A 20,317-nucleotide genomic window follows, 5' to 3' on the forward strand; every position below is an offset into this window, starting at 1 on the left:
TACCCTGTTGGACCCGGCAGAGCAGAAAGGAAAGATCACACAGCACAATTTGTATGTTTAATCTTGTGTGCACTCTAAGTATTTAAAAATATCAGCTGTGCAAAGCCCCTGATGTCTGTCAATACCACGAGGAGAGAGATAACTGTCAGGTTTCCACTGGGCCACATGACAAATTCAGTCATTGCCTCTTCTCTTAAAACTAGTGCCCTTTGGAGAAAGTATTTTAGCAAGCAGGATCTGACACAGGGGGAAAAAAACAGATATGGTCTTCCTTGTGATATTTTACATTTGTATAATGCTTCCAACGGGAAGTAGCAATCAATCTAACTGTAGCCTCTCTTTTATAGTTAATTTCTCCATTTCACTGCACACAAGACATTGATGTGTCTAAGGCTGTGGGTCCTTTTTGTTACTCACATTCCCCTATCCCCCTGACCACTATATTAATATATATATATATATATATATATATATATATATATATATATTATATATACTATATACTATATATACATATATATATACTATAGATAGATAGATAGATAGATAGATAGATAGATAGATAGATAGATCCCCCCACCCAATATATTACTATATTCTTCAACTCAAAGTGGCAAGCCTATATAATCACAGAGGCCACACCAAGATTTAGGTCTAGGACATACATTTAAATTTATGCCCATTGCTATAACTTTTCCTCACATGTACCCTGAAGTCATTCTGGGAGCTTAAGACAAGTTTCCAAAGCTGTGATTATGTTCTCATTACTGGACCAGTCTAAACAATGTCCCGTGTGTCATTATAGCCTACATTTGTGGGGTGCCGAGACAAGGTTAGGATGCATGAATAGAGCCGATTGCGCTCTGATCCGCCAAAGCTCAGATCTTGCAGCGATTTTCATGTTGCTGCCTCAACAATAGGCTCCCCTGGGTCACAGAGAATCACTCGTGAGGAATAAGTGAAGAATAGCGTAGTTATCCTGATGCCTATGAAAACAGTGTGTGCTTCCCAAGACAAAGCGTGGAGCTGTAGATCTTCATTAATTACCATGCACTGGAACAAAAGCAAATGCAGCCACTGTAATTAACGATGCGATACCCAGAGCCTCCCCATGAAAGTGCTTTTACTTCACTGCAATTTACCAGTAAGAGCCTGAGAAATTATTTTAATCCTTATTTTTGCCATTCATTTTGGAAAGGTTACATGACTCAGTCTGAGACATATTCATACATTCATTTACATTTTTATTTTAAATGCCCTCATTGTGAAACTCCTTTAAGCCCTACCCTGTCATTTAGAACTGATTCCCAAAACTTTCATTGCAAGCCAAGTATTTGTAGTAACATCTGTAGAATACATGCAAATATTATGTATATGATGGGCATACATTTTCCACTTCTTCAGTGGAAACATATCCATTCCTCGGTGAATGAAAGAAATAACCAGCAATATATTCAAATAGTTATCTACTTTGGAAATTGATAATAAGCACTAAAGAACAACCTGCCAATTCACTGTCATTTACCTAATGCTTATAATGCATAAATGTTAAAGGACATAAAACACTAGTGGCATATCAGAGGGGCAAAAGGAAGAGCAATGGAAGGTTCAGGAACAATTTTAGACTGGCATAGGTGATTCTGACCATGATTACAACAGACGTGCAAAACGGGAGGAATGAGTTAGTTGAAGGTGTGTTTTCAGGGTTGTTTTTCTTTAATGTGTTTATGAAGAAACGGAGTGGATGTTTATCCTTGTGAGCAAAATAAAATATCAGCACCTGAAAAGAAACATAAATGGAATAGTAGAGTCAGAGCACAAAGAAAGGAGAGGTGGAAAGCGCTGAAAGAGGAGGCAGACAGAAAGACGCGCCACCTGCTGCTGAGGGAATTTTCAGTGATGGAGATGAAAGTTGGAAAGGCGGTGGAAATCCATAGGGCTCGTGTGCAACGGCACACTGGCAGCATCGGGAGCGCTGGGGAAGAGCGAGAACTGTTGGAAGTTATCAGCGAGATCTAACGTGGAGACAGAGCTAGTGGATGCGATAAAGGACACACGGGGAAGTGGTCCTGGTCTTTCCAAACCAAACTCAGGAACCATCCAGCGGCCACTTCTACAGGCTTACAGTGGCTAGTACCCAAGATTGGGAGCCTTCATTGTTTCAACTCAAAGCTGGTAGAAGATTGGTCTATGATATAAACCGTTATTACATAATCCTACCTCAGCTATTGTGAGTTCAGAGGTTTCTTCATGGTTTTGAGAGTCAGAGTTTTGACTAGATGCGGGGAAGGGGGATACAGTCTCTCAGCACGATCAAGTTGAGAAAACAGGAAACAGACCTCACTGAGGGCACTTGGGGCCCAGAACTGGTTAAACTGGGGTCTTAAAAAACAAGTTTTGCATGCTTCAATTTAAACTTCATGCTTCAAGGGTCCACAGGGCAGACATAGAAAATTTTGAGGAAAAAGTACAAAGCTAATACAGATTGCATGAAAGGTGAGGTTACATAAAATATAACTTCAATGTTGGAGGAAGACTCACATTGCTGCAATTATTATCATAAAGCACATCTGAAAAGGAGCCGGCGTTAAAGGACAGGAACACACTTCCGCTTCTGTTCAAGCGGTTACGCTGTAGACCGGTGGAAACGTGCAGAGCAAAGGTAGGATTGTGAGCACAGATTCAACACAGACGTGATGGCTGATGTCAAGAGAGGCCCACGAGGCATTAGAGAGCAGAAATTATGGCACTGGCTCTGGAAACGAGGAAGAAAAATATGGTATTGAAAGCGGCAAGCAGAAGCAGCCCAGGGAAAGTAAGATAGTGCTTCGCAATGGAAAACAGACACGGTCAAGCAGAGCACCAGCACTCCCAAGTGCAGAAGGAGCTAAAGTGAATGAAACACAGGCGAGTCGGATCTGCAAAGAGAACGCATTGATACTGGCGGGGAAACATTGCGTCCTGTTTCCTACAAACAAAATATAGACTTCAAGTGAGCAAACATTAAAATGCCAGGGAGGAAAGCGGTGTTTTGTCAGGAAGCCCAGAAATATGTGCTGTGAAATAACATCCCAGAGTCCAGTGAGGCTTTGAGCAGAGCTTAAAATCAGCCACCTTGAGTCCCAAAGGCGGAATGAGATGCAAAGGAGGGTGAGCTAGCCAGCAGTCTGCTAAACTTAAGCAGAGATTTACAAACCTGGCTGGTGTCAGTATGGAGCACTTGGCTTTCTCCCTCGCTTTTCTCCCGGCAGCCCTCTCTCTACACCGCTGCCTTCTGTGTGAAAATTTTTATAATGGGAATGAAAAATCTTTAGAAGCAGCTCACTCTGATAAAAAATGACTCTCTGACCATGAGAAAAGAAAAGGGGCTAATGAGCATAGCAGGACCAGGGTACGGTGGACCACAGATACTGTAGAGGGAAGTGTTCTCATCCCTTAAAACTCAGACACTGACCTGCAATAGCAAGACAGGCTTTTGGAAGGAACCTGGGTCATGAGTGTGGTGACAGCTACTTTAGGGGTAGCACCTACATTCCTGTAAGAAGAGGCATGAGACACTCTCCTTTTTCCACTCCACCCCACTCCCCACTCTACATCCTCTCCCTATTCCTCCCATGCAGTGATATTAGGAAAATAAGAAATTACGGCCATTTGCGAACTAGTAGTCACCATGTCTCCCACCACCTTGACCTTGAACATCTGGACTCCAGATGTGTGCCTGCTATTACTCACCCTGTGTTTGGTGTTCCGTTGTAAGAGCCTGAGCCAACTGGATCAGCCTATTTCTGTCATTATCTGATCTGCATAATTCTGCCTCCTTCTGCAGTACCTACAGACTAACTACAGTGCCCTAGAAGGAATAACCAAGGCAGACTAAGCTCGGCTCAACATTATGTGAAAATCCAGGATGCTGAAAGATACTAGTCTGCTGTCTGGAGAAAAATGTGTCTAGCATTTCTATTTAGCTGGGTGTAGTGACACAATCCCAGCACCAGGTAGGCAAAGAGTGGCAGATATCTGTAAGTTCAAGGCCGGCCTGATCTATATAATGATTTCCATAGCATCCAGGGCTATATAATGAGACTCTGTCTAGAAAGACATACACATATATTTTTAATATATTTTTTCAGATTATAATATAATTACATTATTTCTCCCCTCCCTCTTTCACCTTCCAAACCCTCCCATGCATCCTTCCTTGCTGTCTTTCAAATTCATGGCCTCTTTTTCCTTGTGGTTTCATACATATTTGTATCTGCATATATATATATATTTGAGACAGGGTTTCTCTGTATAGCCCTGGCTGTTCTGGAACTCACTTTGTAGACCAGGCTGACCTCGAACTCAGAAATCCGCCTGCCTCTGCCTCCCAAGTGCTGGGATTGAAGGCGTGCGCCACCATCGCTCAGCTACATATATATTCTTAAATACATAAATCTAACCTGTGTGTTTACTTGTTCACACAGTTTTGCTTCTGAAATTAACTGTAATCCAGACTGGTCTAGAATTTACTAGCTAACTCAGGCTAGCCTCAGACTTACAGTGGCCCTCCTGCTTCTGCCTCTGAGGCACTGGAATTGTAGGTCTTTGTCACCAGACTAGGCATCTAATGTATCCTGAAAGCCAGTACGGTGGGGCACACTTGCCGCCACAGCACGCAGCAGGATGCTGGGGTGCTTAGATGGTAGAATAGTGAATTTGGGGCAGTCTAACCTACATAATGAAAATTTTCCTTAAAACTAAAATCATCATCAATTCTAAATGAATGAAGAGAATGAAGAGACTACGTTCTAGAACTTAGCTTCACCATGAACTAGCTATATGTCTTCACAGAAACTTATTTCTCTCAGATATTCGTAGATCACATTGATACTGGAAGGAGTGAATGCACTGACATAAATAAAGGGCTGTAAGCAACACCTAATAGAGACTCCTACGATGCCATATTTGTGGTTGTCGTTGCCGAATTCACATCGAGCATACCAAGGGAAGGAACTCCCTAGCCAATGAAGTGTCTGCTTGTCAGAAAATGAGAACTTTATTGGGCAAGATTTCACTGGACTCATTTTTGCAAAGTTGATCAAGGATTATACTAGAGTCCTGAAACAGGAGTAAGTTGGACATGTGAAGACTTAGAGTAAATAGGTCATATCTTTTGTTGACATCACGTTGCTAATTCACCCGCTGTGCCTATGCCATGTACAGGGATTTTCCAGTGTACTCCATGTTCCTGTCTTCAGCCCTTAGAGCCTGCTCACAGAGGCACATACAAAATCCACACGGCTCCCCATAGCTGTTTGACGTCACACAACCTAAAGGATGACTTCGCATTAGGAACATAGACACCTGAATCCTTGGAAGGCTAGACAAGCCTAGAGAATGCTCCTCAGTGCGTGAGAATTTAGCAAACAAACGTTTACACACAGTAAACAAATGTTTACACATTTGCTTTGCCGCTTCTCCCCAAAGCCCTTCTGGAACAGATCTACGTTGTAAAGTGATAATAAAAATTATCTGTATTATTACTACTCATGGAAGGGTTTCTGCACATCGATGCCCTAAAGACATCCTGAAGGGAAGATTTCCCTGTGACTCTAAAGCACTTATTTCATGGAGCATCTAGAAGAGACAGTAGAACAGTCTGTTGCGGAGATTACTGATTAAGAGTGGTGCCGCCTCAGAACCACAACCCTCTCTTGCCCTTAGGGAACAGAGTCTTTAGTGAGGATAGGTCCAAAACAGTCTGTGGGAGGAATTCCTCTCTTTCTAAAAGAGAGACCCAGGAGGATAATGGCTGAGATGCAAACAAACTGCTTCACATCTCCTGGCCACCAAACATTTCTGATCTGTGAGAGGACACGGGCTCCTGGGCAAAGACACAGTCTATGTCTTTGGGACAGAGAGTTAAAGTGGAAATTTCTGGTTTCTTTGGAGACTCGGGTTACAATAATGTTTCACTGGGGCAGATATGTGAAAAGCAGGCACGTGAAAAAAAATGTTTTGCTGAAGCAGACACAGGTAAAAGGATGTTTGCTATAGCAAACACATAAAAGGATGCATGATGTTCAGGAAAAAATATAGACATGACCTACAGACAGTGGGAGCTCCAGCATTGGTTCCCTTTGCTCTGTCTCTCTAGTCTTCCCTGACTATATCCAAGAGTATTGGTTCACCTTACACTGTATGGATGAGCTTTGCCTGTGGCAACTTCATAGAAAGAAACTCATCGAAACATTTCTTGTGTGTCCTACATCTTCTAGCAGCTTCCGCTGACTCTGGCTAATTGGTGAGCCTGTGGTTTCTTCTGGATTGAACTGTCCTTGCAAATTCGTGTGTGGTGTCTGCTGAGTAGACTGGTCTACAGCTGCCGATTCTTATGTGGTATTTGCTAGTGGACTGGACTGAGAACAAAGACTGGAGTTGCCCCCCAAAGAAATATCAGGTCCACTTCCCCTGTATCCTAATAACCTCTCTTTTCCACTACCTCTGGTGGGTGGTGGCCTAGAGGGGAGGTTGAACCTTTATCAAAGTAGGTTGTGAAAAATATATGCCAATAAAGAGTACCTATAGCAGTATTCATTCAGGCCTTAGCACTGGGGCAGAATCTATCAACCATCACACAATCCTGGAGATATCTAGGATAGAAATTATCATCACTATTTATGTATTTGAAACAGAAGTGAAGTAAAGTTATAGAACTTGAGGCATTTTACCAAGACCATTAAACTTACCACTGGAAAGACCAGTGCCTTCCAATTCTGAAGTTGGATTTATTTTCACTGATCCCAGTACACCAAAGTCCTCTTAACCTTTTTTTTTTTTTAAGAATGACAGTGAAGATTTTAGAAAACCTAGTGGAGGATACTTCCTTGTAAATGGTGTCAGGTTTTTATCCCTGAGCCCCAGCATCAGAATCCAGAATGTATATTCCAGTTTTACTGACAGGAATTTTCTTGAGAAGAGAAAATATATTTTCTAGGGGATTAAAATAAATGGCAAATGAAAAAAAGAAACAGGTTGGGGCCATGCAATATTATAAAAAATATCTCTTACATACACAGAGCCTGGAACTTTCGTTGGACTTCACAACCAGATATGCCTAGTGAGGTGTCTTAAGACTTAAGACTGCGATCCTACCGTGCGCTCAGCCTGTTTGCTTAACTTACCTTTCAGAGAACAATGTAATAACCAACCTTATTTGCCTTAGATTTCCATGGAGTGAAATTTTGCAGTCTAAGCTAAAGCACAGCTTTTATTGTAACTCCCCATGTCCTGGACCTTGGAATAATGCATGTATACTCTAATAATCATTTGCTGAAAACAGGAACAACAGATTTGGAACCAATCTTGTAAAACGAATAACTAAATCTAGGGCATTGGATAACAAAGAATTTACCAATGAATTTAAAGAATTATTCTTTTGCAGACGACTGGAAAAGATACCTTTTTAAGGAGCTGGAAATAAACTTACTATTGCTAAAAAAAAAAATCTAATCAATAAAGATAAATGTTGAATGCAGCATTCAGATATTAGTTGGTAAACAACAATATTTGTAGTACTGTTGGTGGTATGGGTCCCTCGGGGGTCAGATACAGTCAGTGACTTAATCCCCTGTAGAACTAGGTTAACATTTTCTGTAAAGCTTTCTTCCTTCCTTCCTCTTGTGATAGTTTCTGAGTGGCTCAATAAATATAGGGTTAAGTCCTTTATCGGGAACAGAAACACATTCATGCATGCGTGCACGCATGAGCACATGCACACACACACACACACACACACACACACACACACACACACACACACCAGGCACAGACTCAGACAGGTACACAGGGACAGATTTATAAAACGGTCGTGAGGTGGGCACAGATTCAGGCTCACACGGCAGAAAGGCAGAAGGCCTGGAGAGCAGAGCAGAGAATACAGACCTGGGCTTGCTCTGGGTTACACGACACCCAAGGGACACCAAGGGAATGACACCAAGGGAATGACACAAAGGGGAAATGCTTTGATATCTTAATGCAGTGCCAACACATTATGGGTGACTTGGCGTCCATTAGTAATGAATTGAAACCAACTACATTTTAGTGCCCGATGAGATGAGGAACGTACATGCGGAATGTGTGAGATTGTCTCGGGAATCTTTAGCACACTGAATTTTCAATCCATGAAACAGATAAAATAATGATCATTGAAGAACAGTTCATGAAGTCAGTTTTGTATTACTATTAAAACAAGCAAAAACCTGCCTCTGGCTACCATTACAAAGAAAAGAAGTGTATTCAGCTCACAGTTCTGATGGCTCACAGGCCTAGACAATTTGATGGCCTTCTTTCTGGCGGAAAACTGAGGTTGCATTGGGCATCATCCAAGAGACAGAAAGTGCCTGTGTGTTTGTGTCTTCTGATTTGTCCTTCATAAAGCCACAAGTATTCAATTACAGGGATTCTACCCCAATTAATTTATTTAATTTTACTTCCTAAAGACTACAAACCCTTAATTCCACAGTCAGATAAAGTTCCCATTCTCTTAATACAGTATAACAAAAGTTAGGAATCCTTGGAAGAAATATTCAGAACATGCAAATAAGAACAGACCAAAAGCATACAAAGGCAAGAAAAAAGAAAGATACAAATCTCCAGAGTTGATGAATAATTAGCATAAATATATAATCTGTTTTGGACAAGATATGAAATTTGTATCTAGTTTGCCCAAATGCCAAGTCCAGGGATAACAATGTGTTAAATTGTGAATTTGAAGAATTATTCATTTGCAGAAGATGCAAGATTAGAAGACATAGCAGAAGTTTTTTTTAAGAGCTGAAAGAGGATTTGCTACAGCTTTAAAATGTAAATAAAATATAATGAAAATAAATGAAATATTTGGATTCTGTCTCCCCCCAAAAAAATCACTGAGTTCATCTAAGCAGATAGTGGGTATGTTGACAAGGTATTATGACTCTCAAAGGCTTATGAGTTTTGTGTAATACAAGTTAAGACTACATGCTGCTTTGACGGGGTTGGTTTTGGTTTTTTTGGGTTTTTTTTTTTCTTTTTTAAAAACTGGAGGTTTGTTTATGTAGTGCGGTTTTTGTCTTCGAGCAGGTCAGATGACTTTTCCACTCAGCTCTCCCCATACAGTGTCTCAGAACTCAGGGCTGCTTTCATGTAGCTACTGGAAATTCTTTGAGACTGATTAGATGAGGCTTACAAGTGCCTTACATCACAGCCACTTGTGACCCACAGGCAAATGCCTGAGGTACGAGAATGCTAAGAAGCACGTATATAGACTCTCTGGCCACCAACAATCTCTTCCATTCAAACTCTGAAAAACATATCAGCAAAAGAGAGCACTTAGAAAGTGAGAGTTAATTATCATTTTTCTGTGGAGCTCTGGTCAAACCTCGCCTGGCATTCATATGCTCAGTTTTAGTCTAAAGTTTCACATTTAAAAAAAAAAAGACACAGAAATATTAAAATAGCAAGAGGATGAGGTTGCTGTAAGACTCCACCCTAGTAATGTCAGAAAGCTACCCCTATAAAGTCTCTCCAACATGACTGCCTAAACATGAGATGAATAAAGATGACAACAATAGACAGGCCAAAGTGGATGGGGAAAGCCCCACAACCCTACACAAAGAGCTACAGGCACCTAAGGAATGAAGAGATCAAGAGGGGTCCTCCCCTGAGGGGGGCACACCAGTTGGTTATCCAATGCCAGATCGTCACCCCTGAAAGCATGCATCCAGGTACCATTGTACAGACTGATTGAATGCATGCTGGATGGGTGTGTGTGTGTGTGTGTGTGTGTGTGTGTGTGTGTGTGTGTATAACAAGATTCAATGAAAAATAAGACCATGGATTTGAAGGGGAGCCGGAAGGTGTATGAGAAGGGTTAGAAGGAAGAAAAGAAATGGAGCAATGATGTAATTATCTTATAGTCTCTAAAATAAAAGGAAAAAAAAAAAAAAAGATGTTGAAATACCAAAGGTCCTCTGGAAGGGCAACAAGACAAGGAGGGCAATCACAGCATTATCATATGGAGAGCAGCGACAGGAAATGGATCTGTTTAACCTACTGTTGAGTCCAAGGAGAAACGATAGTGTCTTCCAGGATATGAATAGCTGTCATTTTAAAGGAATATTGAAGTGCTTCTGCAAGGTCCCAGGGGGCAGAATTTGGCGAGCTCTGTAAAAGCTCTGGCCAAGGATAGAATAAGCTGCCTTTCCTGCCACTCTCCCTCACAGCATGACTAAACAGTCCTTTGATCAGTAGGTGCTGTTCACCCAGTGTAGGCAGCTATCACTAGTCATGGGTTTTATAGCAGTGAATTTGAGTTAAGCTGATTTCTATTCAAACAAATGCTCTGCAACTCTTCTAATTGCTTATTATACATCCTCAGTATTCTAAAGTTTTTAAATCACCTAGCAAACAACCTCCCAGCTAAGGTCAAAGCTCCCCCACTGCCTTCTACATAGTATCAAAAATGTCATTTGGGCTTTTAGTGATTTTCTGTTTTAATTGGCTCCAATTGTAATGCTGACACATAAGCATATGCTACATAATATTCTATCTGTATGAGTTCCAGGGTGAGTATAAAATCAGTAAGCTAATAATATATAATATCTATATATGTATACATCATAAGATGTCTTTAAACAGAAACATACATAAAACAGAACTATGCGTTCATGTACAAAGATGTGACGAAGGCTCAAAAGACCTTAAGTCTATATTATCTTCAGGAACACTGCTTCAGAAGCTGCTAATTGATGGTTCAAGTGATGAAAGAGAACATAAATACTCTGAGTAATGAGAACTGGTGCACATGGTAGGAAAACAGCAACAGTCTTGGCAGACAACTGCTAAGTACTTATCAATACCGAGAACTAGAAATGCTGGAGGGCTTCTCTTCTGCAGTGATCCAGTGAGCTAAGTGCCCTACCTCTTCTAGATGAGGCCACCAAGGTTTAGATTAACCAAAGGTCCCAGGATTCAAACTGGTGCTTAGTACCTCTTTCCTTCCTTCCTTATACAATGACAATGACAACAACATATATGGCAACATGGCAGGGAATTATCAGCGCTACCTTGACACAAGCTAGAATTATCTGGGAAAAGAGAACCTCCACAGAGAAAATTCCCTCCCTAGATTGGCCTGTGGGCAAGCCTGTGGTCTATTTTCTTAGTTGATGATTGATGTGTAAGGGGCGCCATCTCTGGGCTGGTAGTCCTGGATGTTTTAAGAAAGCAAGGTGAGCAAGCCATGGGGAGCAAGCTAGTGAGTAGCACTTATCCATGGCCTCTGCTTCAGTTCCTGACTCCAGGGTCCTGCGCCGAGCTCTAGGCCCAAATTACCTGAAGGATGGACTGCGAGCTGTAAGGTGACATAAACCCTTTGCTCCCCAAATTAGTTTTGGCCATTGTCTTAGTTAGGGTTTTACTGCCGAGAACAGACACCATGACCAAGGCAAGTCTTATAAAAACAACATTTCATTGGGGCTGGCTTACAATCCATTATCATCAAGGTGGGAGCATGGCAGTATCCAGGCAGGCATAGAACAGGCAGAGCTGAGAGTTCTACATCTTTATCCAAAGGCTGCTAGTGGAAGACTGACTTCCAGGCAATTAGGGTGAGGCTCTTATGCCCACACCCACAGTGACACACCTACTCCAACCAGGTCACACCTATTCCAACAAGGTCACACCTCCAAATGGTGCCACTCCCTGGTCCAAGAATATACAAACCATCACAAGCCATGGTGCTTTATCACAGCAATAGAAACCCCTGTGAAACCATCTTCACACTGAGCATATATAAAGGCTGAGGTGGCACATGTTACTTTCACTGAAGTCCGAGCTTCATCCAGGTTCACAGCACCCACCAGTGCAGTTCATAGATGAGGCAGATGATGTAACTAAATGCTCCTCACCTTATAACTAACTGCTCACTCAGGAAGCTGTAACTAAACATCGTAAGTCGGGGAACTACGCAAAAACCGCAAGCAGCAGAGAAATGACTTTCAAAATTGTAGAGGTTCTGATCAAGGCAACAGGGGTATGGCCCAAAGCCAGTGAGGACCCACGCCTCACAGACGATACCCTTTGGTTACGTCCTCACACGGTGAAAGGAAGAGGGTTGCTCTCTGGGGTCTTGATTCAAAGTTCTATCGTCTTAATCATGGAGCACCACCTCCACAACTTAATCACTCCCCAGAAACCCGCTGCTTCTACTGTCATCGCCTTGGTTATAGGATTTCATATGAATTGGAGGGCTTACAGGGAGCACAGACATTTAGACCATAGTAAACCCCCTTCCGTATCTGAACAATTAGCACTCTCGCCTCATTCCCTCTGCCCCCAGTCTGACCAGCTAGACAGAAAGGGATGAAACTTGAAAGATATCCTCCCCGCGAGGACCAGTAGAACAGTCTGTGTTCTGCTGCCATTGTTCTGGAAATCCTGACCTAAGCAGTGGCTCGGAGATTAGGACATTGAATATACAGAACTTCTGAGATAACGATAATCACACATTATTATTATTATTATTATTATTATTATTATTATTATTATTATTACTGTTGTTGTTATTGCTATTATTATTTCTGCCTCATACAGTACTTGAAAGATATGTCCCGTAGTGCAAAGTTCCACTCCCTGAGTACAACCGTGGGTAGTCCCATAACTTCTCAGTTCACTGTCAAACCACAGAACGTCCTAGACACTTTAGGTCACAAGCACAGGCTTACATTATCGCGCCCCATCTTCTTACGCACCCATCCTACATTTCTAAAGCTTCATTCGGTCTTCCCATTTTGCTATGATGAAACTGGCAAAGCAGGAAAGAGCAGAATTGGGGGGGGGGGGAAGCTTTTGTTAATCAGTAGGAATACAGAGCTTTCATGAGTTAGGTCGGGTGTTTAAAGTCTTATTTTTTGAGGCACATTTTGGAGCTTCTCTTGGAAACTGTTAAGCTCTATAATTCTCTTCTTGCATCTCTACACTGGGCTGGTCATTTGGATTCTTCTGCGGTGACCTCCAGTTTGCTGTGTCTGTTCAGGGGTCTGTGTCTCCATGATCAATGCTTGTGACGAAAGTCTAGGATAACCACATCTTACCTATCCCCCGTGTGTGCTATTGGAAATGCCCATAAACTGTTTCTCCAAACAGATTCAAGAGATGTAGACTAATCCTAATGATTCCGAAACACATATTCTCCAGAGCTCATTCTCCTCATTCAAACTCCCCAGGTGGGAAGCAGGCGTGTGTCACTGGTGACGTGACAGAGCTAACTGCAAGAAACGCATTCCAAGGTCCCCATGGGAGCTTGTTAAAGGGCCAGGACGGAAGGCACTTACCCTCTACATTCCTCTCTTCATAGTCTAAAGAGATAAAACTCACAACCTACCCCGAGACCTTCTCCAAGGGAACGCATGCACATACGTTTACCCACAGATAACCGCTCTCTCAACTCTGTCTTCAAACTGAATGCAGCATGCTAGTTGAGAGGAGTAATGAAGCTGATCTGGGACAACCTGTTTTTGAAATTCCAAACAGATGTGCCATCTCCCTACGCGTGCCAGGGTCAGAGATCAATCATACCTTGAGAGCACGGTTAAGAGTCCAACCTAGCATTCTGAGTGGCTGTAACAGCCACACATTCCTTTTCCTGAGATATAACATGCATTTTATGACCACTCGGGAACGTATAAGGTCTGGTTTTAAACAGGGATGCCATTTGCAGACACAGGATAGTATTTAAGTTTTCTAAATGTTTGTCTTCTAAACTCATACAAACCCCAAAACCAGTTTTAAAAAAAAAATCATAAAATTAAATAGTAAATTTTATCTAATTATTTTCTAAAGATATAAAGAAGGTTCTCTCAAGAGTAATTCTGCAAGCTTAAGAAGAGATGAAGTCCCCCAAGCACTGGGCGCACAGTCTGCAAACTAAGCTGACACAGCACTTTTATCCAAAATGGCCATTAAATTTCACCCAGGTAGGTTGTTTTGACAGCTTCTATTTCTCAGTGACCGCTTCCATTTATTTTTGTCTCCTTGTTTCAAGGTCAGTGGTTAGTTCTTTATCTTCATATGCTTATATTCAAAACAAAAACGGCAATTGCTCATTAAGACTTACAAAGGGCACAACTCCTCAAGTAACTCTGAACCTGGGGTTGTTTCTCATTTTCTTTACTCCTTTTCCTCCCTTTAAAATATGGAGCCAGAGCTAATCATTCTTCCCCTAAGTCTTCACTTCTAATAGGGTCACGAAAGCATTTGCCCTGCCTTTTGCAGAACACAACTGCTCTTCTTTGCACTCTGAGGTACTTAAATTACCCGATACTTTCCTCGAACCAGAGCATCTCATCTCTCCAACCCAAAGAACAAAGGCCCTGAGATGTCAGAGAACTCCAAAGAGCACGGAGAGCCAGGAGGACAGGGCTCCCTGAGGTTCCGAGGATGCTACATTGAGGATGCTTGGATATTACGCAAAACCAGCACATTTGTTCACTTGAATATGCGCACAGTGAAAACCTTAGGAATGCTGAAAGTCTCCAGATTCAAAGCACCAAATATAATCCCCAAAGCGAATTGAACCTGATCATATCACTTGTTGTACTGAGAACAGTGGTCTCTTAAATAATAGGTGCATGGCCAAGGGGAAAGTGATTAAACCAATGGTCTGAGAAGAACATTTGACAGTTTCCATTTGTATTTACATTTAAAAATGAGAGAACAGTTGTATTATTTAATATACATGTTAGAGCCGGGCGTGGTGGCGCACACCTTTAATCCCAGCACTCAGGAGGCAGAGGCAGGTGGATTTTTGAGTTCTAGGCCAGCCTGGTCTACAGAGTTCCAGGACAGCCAGAGCTATATAAACACTGTCTCGAAAAACCAAAAATGACAATAATAATAATAATAATAATAATAATAATAATATACATGTTAACTTGGAGGACTTAATAGTGAGGCCCCAAATCACTTTTTTTGTTTATATGCTTTATGACAGTTTGCATTGCTTCTGTGGGTTTGCAAGTTAGGTGAAATACCTTTAACTAGTCACCACCATCTTAGAAGCCACAAGCATCTTAAAATGGCTTTGCAGAGAATCAGGGATCTAAAGAAAGCACTGTGCTACCAATGGCTACCAAGGCAGATTGCTCTCTTACCCAAGAAGAGGAGGCAAAGTCAACAGTGGTACAATCCTACCTGCAACCTGGATGTATTTACCTTCAAAACCTAATCACTAAATCTTTCTCTTCCAAGAAAGATTGGAATCTCTTTGCAGGTAACATTTCAGAAGCAAACATTTTCCATGGCTACGGGAAATTTATCGATGAAAAAGGTATACATTGTTGACACAAGTGACAAAGAGCAAACTCACAATTTCCTGCTCTTTCTTTCATTTTTTTTCCAGGGCCACAGCTTTAGGTGGTTTATGAACGCATTATGTAAACGCATAAGAATAAACCACCTTCAAACTTATTTGCATAGTGGCAAGTAATTAAAAGCAGGAAAGGCTTAGGCATGCTGAGCAAACTGAGATTAAAAACCTTCGCATGATTGGTGGGTTGGTAGACTAAACGTGAAGTACGTAAAGCCAGCGATGAAGTCCTTCTACATGAATCAAGCATCCTTCTGCTCCATCCTTGTGCATCCTTCTGCTCCATCCTTGTGCATCCTTCTGCATCATAATTTTCAGCTATGATACCACTGGAACCATTCTCAAAATGACACCTGCAAGAGGCTGAAGAAAGAGATGGCTCAGCAGTTAAGAGCACTGACTGCTCTTCCAGAGGTCCTGAGTTCAATTCCCAGCAACCACATGGTGACTCACAACCATCTTTAATAGAGTCAGATGCCATCTTCTGGGGTGTTTGAAAACAGCAACAATGTACTCACATATATAAAATAAATAAAAATAAATCATTTTTAAATGACACCTTCAAACAGTTGTATCACTAAGTGAATTCCAAGATTTTCAAATATACATAAGTGCATTCATTAACAAAAGTCCCATTAAACACCACTATCCAAAAGCCCAAAAGTATTTTAAACCATTAATAACTAAATATAAATACGTTTAAAGTCACTTTACCTTCACCTTGACTTTATACATTGGCAATATTTATATGTTTTGTGATAAATACAATATAGTATTGATACCATGACACCCATGGATGATTTATTGAGCATATATTTGTAACAAAAGTTCAAACTCATTAACTGAGATAGACAATGTGCGGGCAAAACATGGATCAAAGGCTTGGGAGCCTCTGGTAAGTTACCTTTACTCTGCCTGCCCTTCTTTAAATCGGTTTTTCCTCACAGCTACCACCACCATATTTTAATTTCTCTGACTAGCTTTCTTCTAAACTCACCAAGATCTCTTATGCCTCTGTGTCTCTGCCTGCACTCTGCCATCCTCTCTTGCTCAGCACAGAACTCCCACTCTGCTGGAAGACCCTACCCCAATGCCACCTCTCCCGTGTAAATTTACTCTACCTCCCAAGACTTATATCAACCAGGAGATTCAACATGTAGGAAGAACGAAAAATAGGTGTGATGGTTTTGAATCTTAATTCTGCATGTGTATGTGCGAGTATGTATGAGAGAGAAAGGGATGTGTACACGTGTTGTGTATGTGTGTGTGTGTGTGTGTGTGTGTGTTTCTGTGTGTGAGAACAGACACTTGTATGCCACAGTACACACATGTGAAATCAGAGGACATCTTCATGGTAGCCCTCACTCTCTGCCTGGTTTGTCACAGGGTTTCTTTCTTGTTTCCCACTGAATGCTCCAAACAAGCTGCCCTGTGAACTTCCTAGTGCTTCTGCTATGTCTTCCCCCATCTGCACACAGAACCCCTGGTTCACAGACACTGCACTATGTGTCCAGCTTCTAGATGGGTTTAGGGATTTGAACTCAGGTCCTCACATTCAGCCAGGAAGCGCTTCCACCCACTCTTGTGGTTGACTTTAATGTCAACTTGTCACAAGTTAGAAACATCTGACCCGAACCCCTCCACTGAAGAACTGTCTTATTTCCTTAATTGATGTGGGAAGACCCCTCCCTAAGCCCGGGCAGCACCTTTCATAGCAGCCAATTACCTTTGGCCTTTGGCCTTCCTCCTTGCTGTCAAATTGATTTGCCCTGTTGCTGCCATGATGCTGATTCCTTCGTTGATAGCTGAACTATTTCCAGGCTTCCATCCTGGTTGTAGGGCCAACCGTTTTCCAGGAACCTTCCAGGTTCGGGGCACTAGATCGGGTCTCAGCCTTGAGGACCATGCAGTTCCCAGGTATGGTTCAGCAATTTTTGTTGTTTTTTACATGAGCTGACTTTATACGTTTTTCAATATACACCCGTCCGTTGGTTCTGTTCCTCTAGAGAACCCTGATTAGGACATCAGTAATCCATCTCCTCGGCCAGTTCTCCCTTCTGAACTCCAGGGCTGTGTAACTTTTCCTGTGAGGCCTGAACAAGCGGGGATCTACCCCACCTAAGGCACTGGGAACAGACCAAAGCAGGAATCCCACCCAAGCTATCTTAGAAAACCAAGGAGTTTGAGATTGCTTCCAGGAGTCCGGCTAACTCAAAGGCATCACCAAAAAGGCAGCCCAGCTTGGAAAGCCGATCCCTGGGCTCCCAGAGCAACCCGCAGGCAGCTCAGCCAGTCGGTGAGCCGCCTCTCGCTAACTACAACTGCTACTGAGCAATTGCAGCAGTACCTAAGCCTCCTCAGCCGTATGTTCTTTTCCTCCCTCAAGGAGGGCACGTTTCAACTCAGAGGACATAGCTGCAAAGCAGCAGGCAAAAGGAAGTTTTTAAAATCTTAGATCATCTGTGTCCTCGCCCATGCCAATGGAGATCCTGAATTACCTTGACCATTTAGAGGTTTCAACTGGGGAGTCTGACTGTTTGCATACTGAAGACCAGTCCTACTTTTCTACTTTTTTTTTTTTTTAGGACAGAATAGAGGGGAGGGGAGTTAAGAGAATAGTAGAGGCAGAGAAAGGCAGAGAGAAGGAGAGTGTAGAGGCCAGCCATGACCACGTGGAGAGAGGGGGGGAGGGAATGAGGAGTGGGGGTAAGCGGGAAGGAAGAGTGAGAGAGGCGAGCGAGTAAGAGAGGCAAGAGGGCAAAAGTCCTACCTTTAAAGGTAAGATTGTTCTCGTCAACCTAGTTCACAGCTTCGAGAAACACGGGAGTCACCAGTAAGGGAGCCAAGGGAAAGCCACCCCATCGACCAGATTATCTTGATCATTATCCTACAGCGGTGAAGAGACACCATGATCAAGGCGTCTAAATGGGGGCTTGCTTACAGTTTCGGAGGACAGTCCGTGTCCACGTCAGGAAGCATGATGGTGTTGAAACAGGAGCTGAGAGCTTACATCCTGATCCACAGGCACCCGGCAGAGAGCGTGAGCCTGGATGGACCCGGTCTGGGCTTTTGAAACCCCAAAGCCCTACCCCACTGACATACCTTCTCCTACAAGACTAAAAGTCCCAATCCTTTACAAACAGTTTCACTAACTGGGAAGTAACCATTCAAACACGTGAGCCTATGAGGGCCATTCCTGTTCAAACCACCACTGTAGGCTTTGATTTTTTTTTTTTTTTAAAAAAAAAAACCTACTTTTAATAAGGGTTCTCAAATGCTTTGACCCCCTTCTAGTCCATCATCCAGAGGTAGGGGAGGAAAGATAGTAAATAGGACCAGGGGATGTGGACCTGTTTAGAGGTAGTTCTTGGGGGTGATTCCAATCTCCGTTGTCAGAATACCAGCAGTCCAGTTCAGTAGTGTCAGCATACCAAGAAACATAAATTAGCAGTAGGGGGCAGGATCCAGCGGAAACATCCAGGCCTCCGCCAAGGTAGCAGCAGGAACAACCAGAACCAGCTGGGACACCAGGAGAAGTTCTCTGCGGTGCCTCTCTCAATGAAGTGACGATCATCCCCCTTGGTCTTGCAAACTTTATATGACCCAGCACAGGGGAATGCCAGGGCCAAGAAGTGGGGGGGGGGGGGTAGGGGAGCAGGGGCGGGGGGAGGGTATAGGGAACTTTCAGGATAGCATTTGAAATGTAAATAAAGAAAATATCTAATAAAAAAAATCAGTGAAGACTCAAGACTAAGGAAGCATTGCACAGCTAGCTATGCAAGCATCCTTTCACCATCCATGGAGTCCCATATATACTGTGGCCAAACATCACGTGTCCTCCCATAGGTCTCGTCTCAGCAAAACACCACAATGAGTCTGCACCACATGTCACATCCAGGAACTTCCACTTCACACCACGTTAGCCAAATCAGCCCCAGCCATCAGCCTGGTGACAGACAGCAAGGCTAGATCACCCTCACATCTCTGCATGACTTTATTACGGTAGGTGGCAGCCTTTTTATATAAAGGGCCCCATATCAATGCCTTGGTATTTTCAAGAAAAAAAAAATAGCCTTTTATAGCTACTTATTTCTGTCACTGTGGCAGGAGTTACCGTAAACAATACATAAATCAATCCTCGTGGCTTAGTTGTAGGAAAACACCATTGAGAGCAACTAATGGGAAGAATCTGGCCTCTGAACGGTGCTTCGCCAACCCCTGCCTTATAGCATTATGGCAAAAACTGAAATGGTTCATACAACGTAAGTATCCAGTCAACAGTGTATATTTACTTTATTATATACTAGGCCTGGGAAGCATCAACTATAAAAAACAAACATGATCCCTGAGTCTACACTGGGAACAAGGAGAATAAACTCTGAGTGCCCTGAGGTAAATTAAGTACTGTGATCATGGTCCACGCCTGCTCCTCTGTCATCTTCTTTTATCCTCGGGTCTATGAAGAAAATATTGATGATGCTGTGTGTGTGCTAAGGAGATGATCCTGCACCATGAGAAATAGGTTAAGCATGGAAAGAGAAGCAGAGGGGGTGGGGTGGGGTGGGGGCTTGTTCCAGGAGAATCATGAACAAAGACTCCTCCTAGAAAAACAGTCTGACTGGAATGCAAAACCAAGGAAGGTATAGGAGAGGGGTGGGCCCTATAGGCATGTAAAAGGATTGAAATTTGACTCTGCATTACAAAGGAAATTACAATTTTCTTCAGTGATCTGTACATACAACATTTAAAGGTATATTTACTGATATGTAATTATTACACATAAGCCAGAAAACAGCATTGGAAGGCTCTATTTCCTGAACACTGTGGCCACAACCGTTCTGTGAACCAGGACTACCACCTGTGAAAGCCCCATCACCACCTCGCCCATCTGAAAGCCTGTCTCGTGCCAGCACTCAAGTATCCTTCTGG

The sequence above is a fragment of the Mus pahari genome, chromosome 22 (assembly GCF_900095145.1).
Source record: "Mus pahari chromosome 22, PAHARI_EIJ_v1.1, whole genome shotgun sequence".
In the NCBI taxonomy this organism is placed as follows: Eukaryota; Metazoa; Chordata; class Mammalia; order Rodentia; family Muridae; genus Mus; species Mus pahari.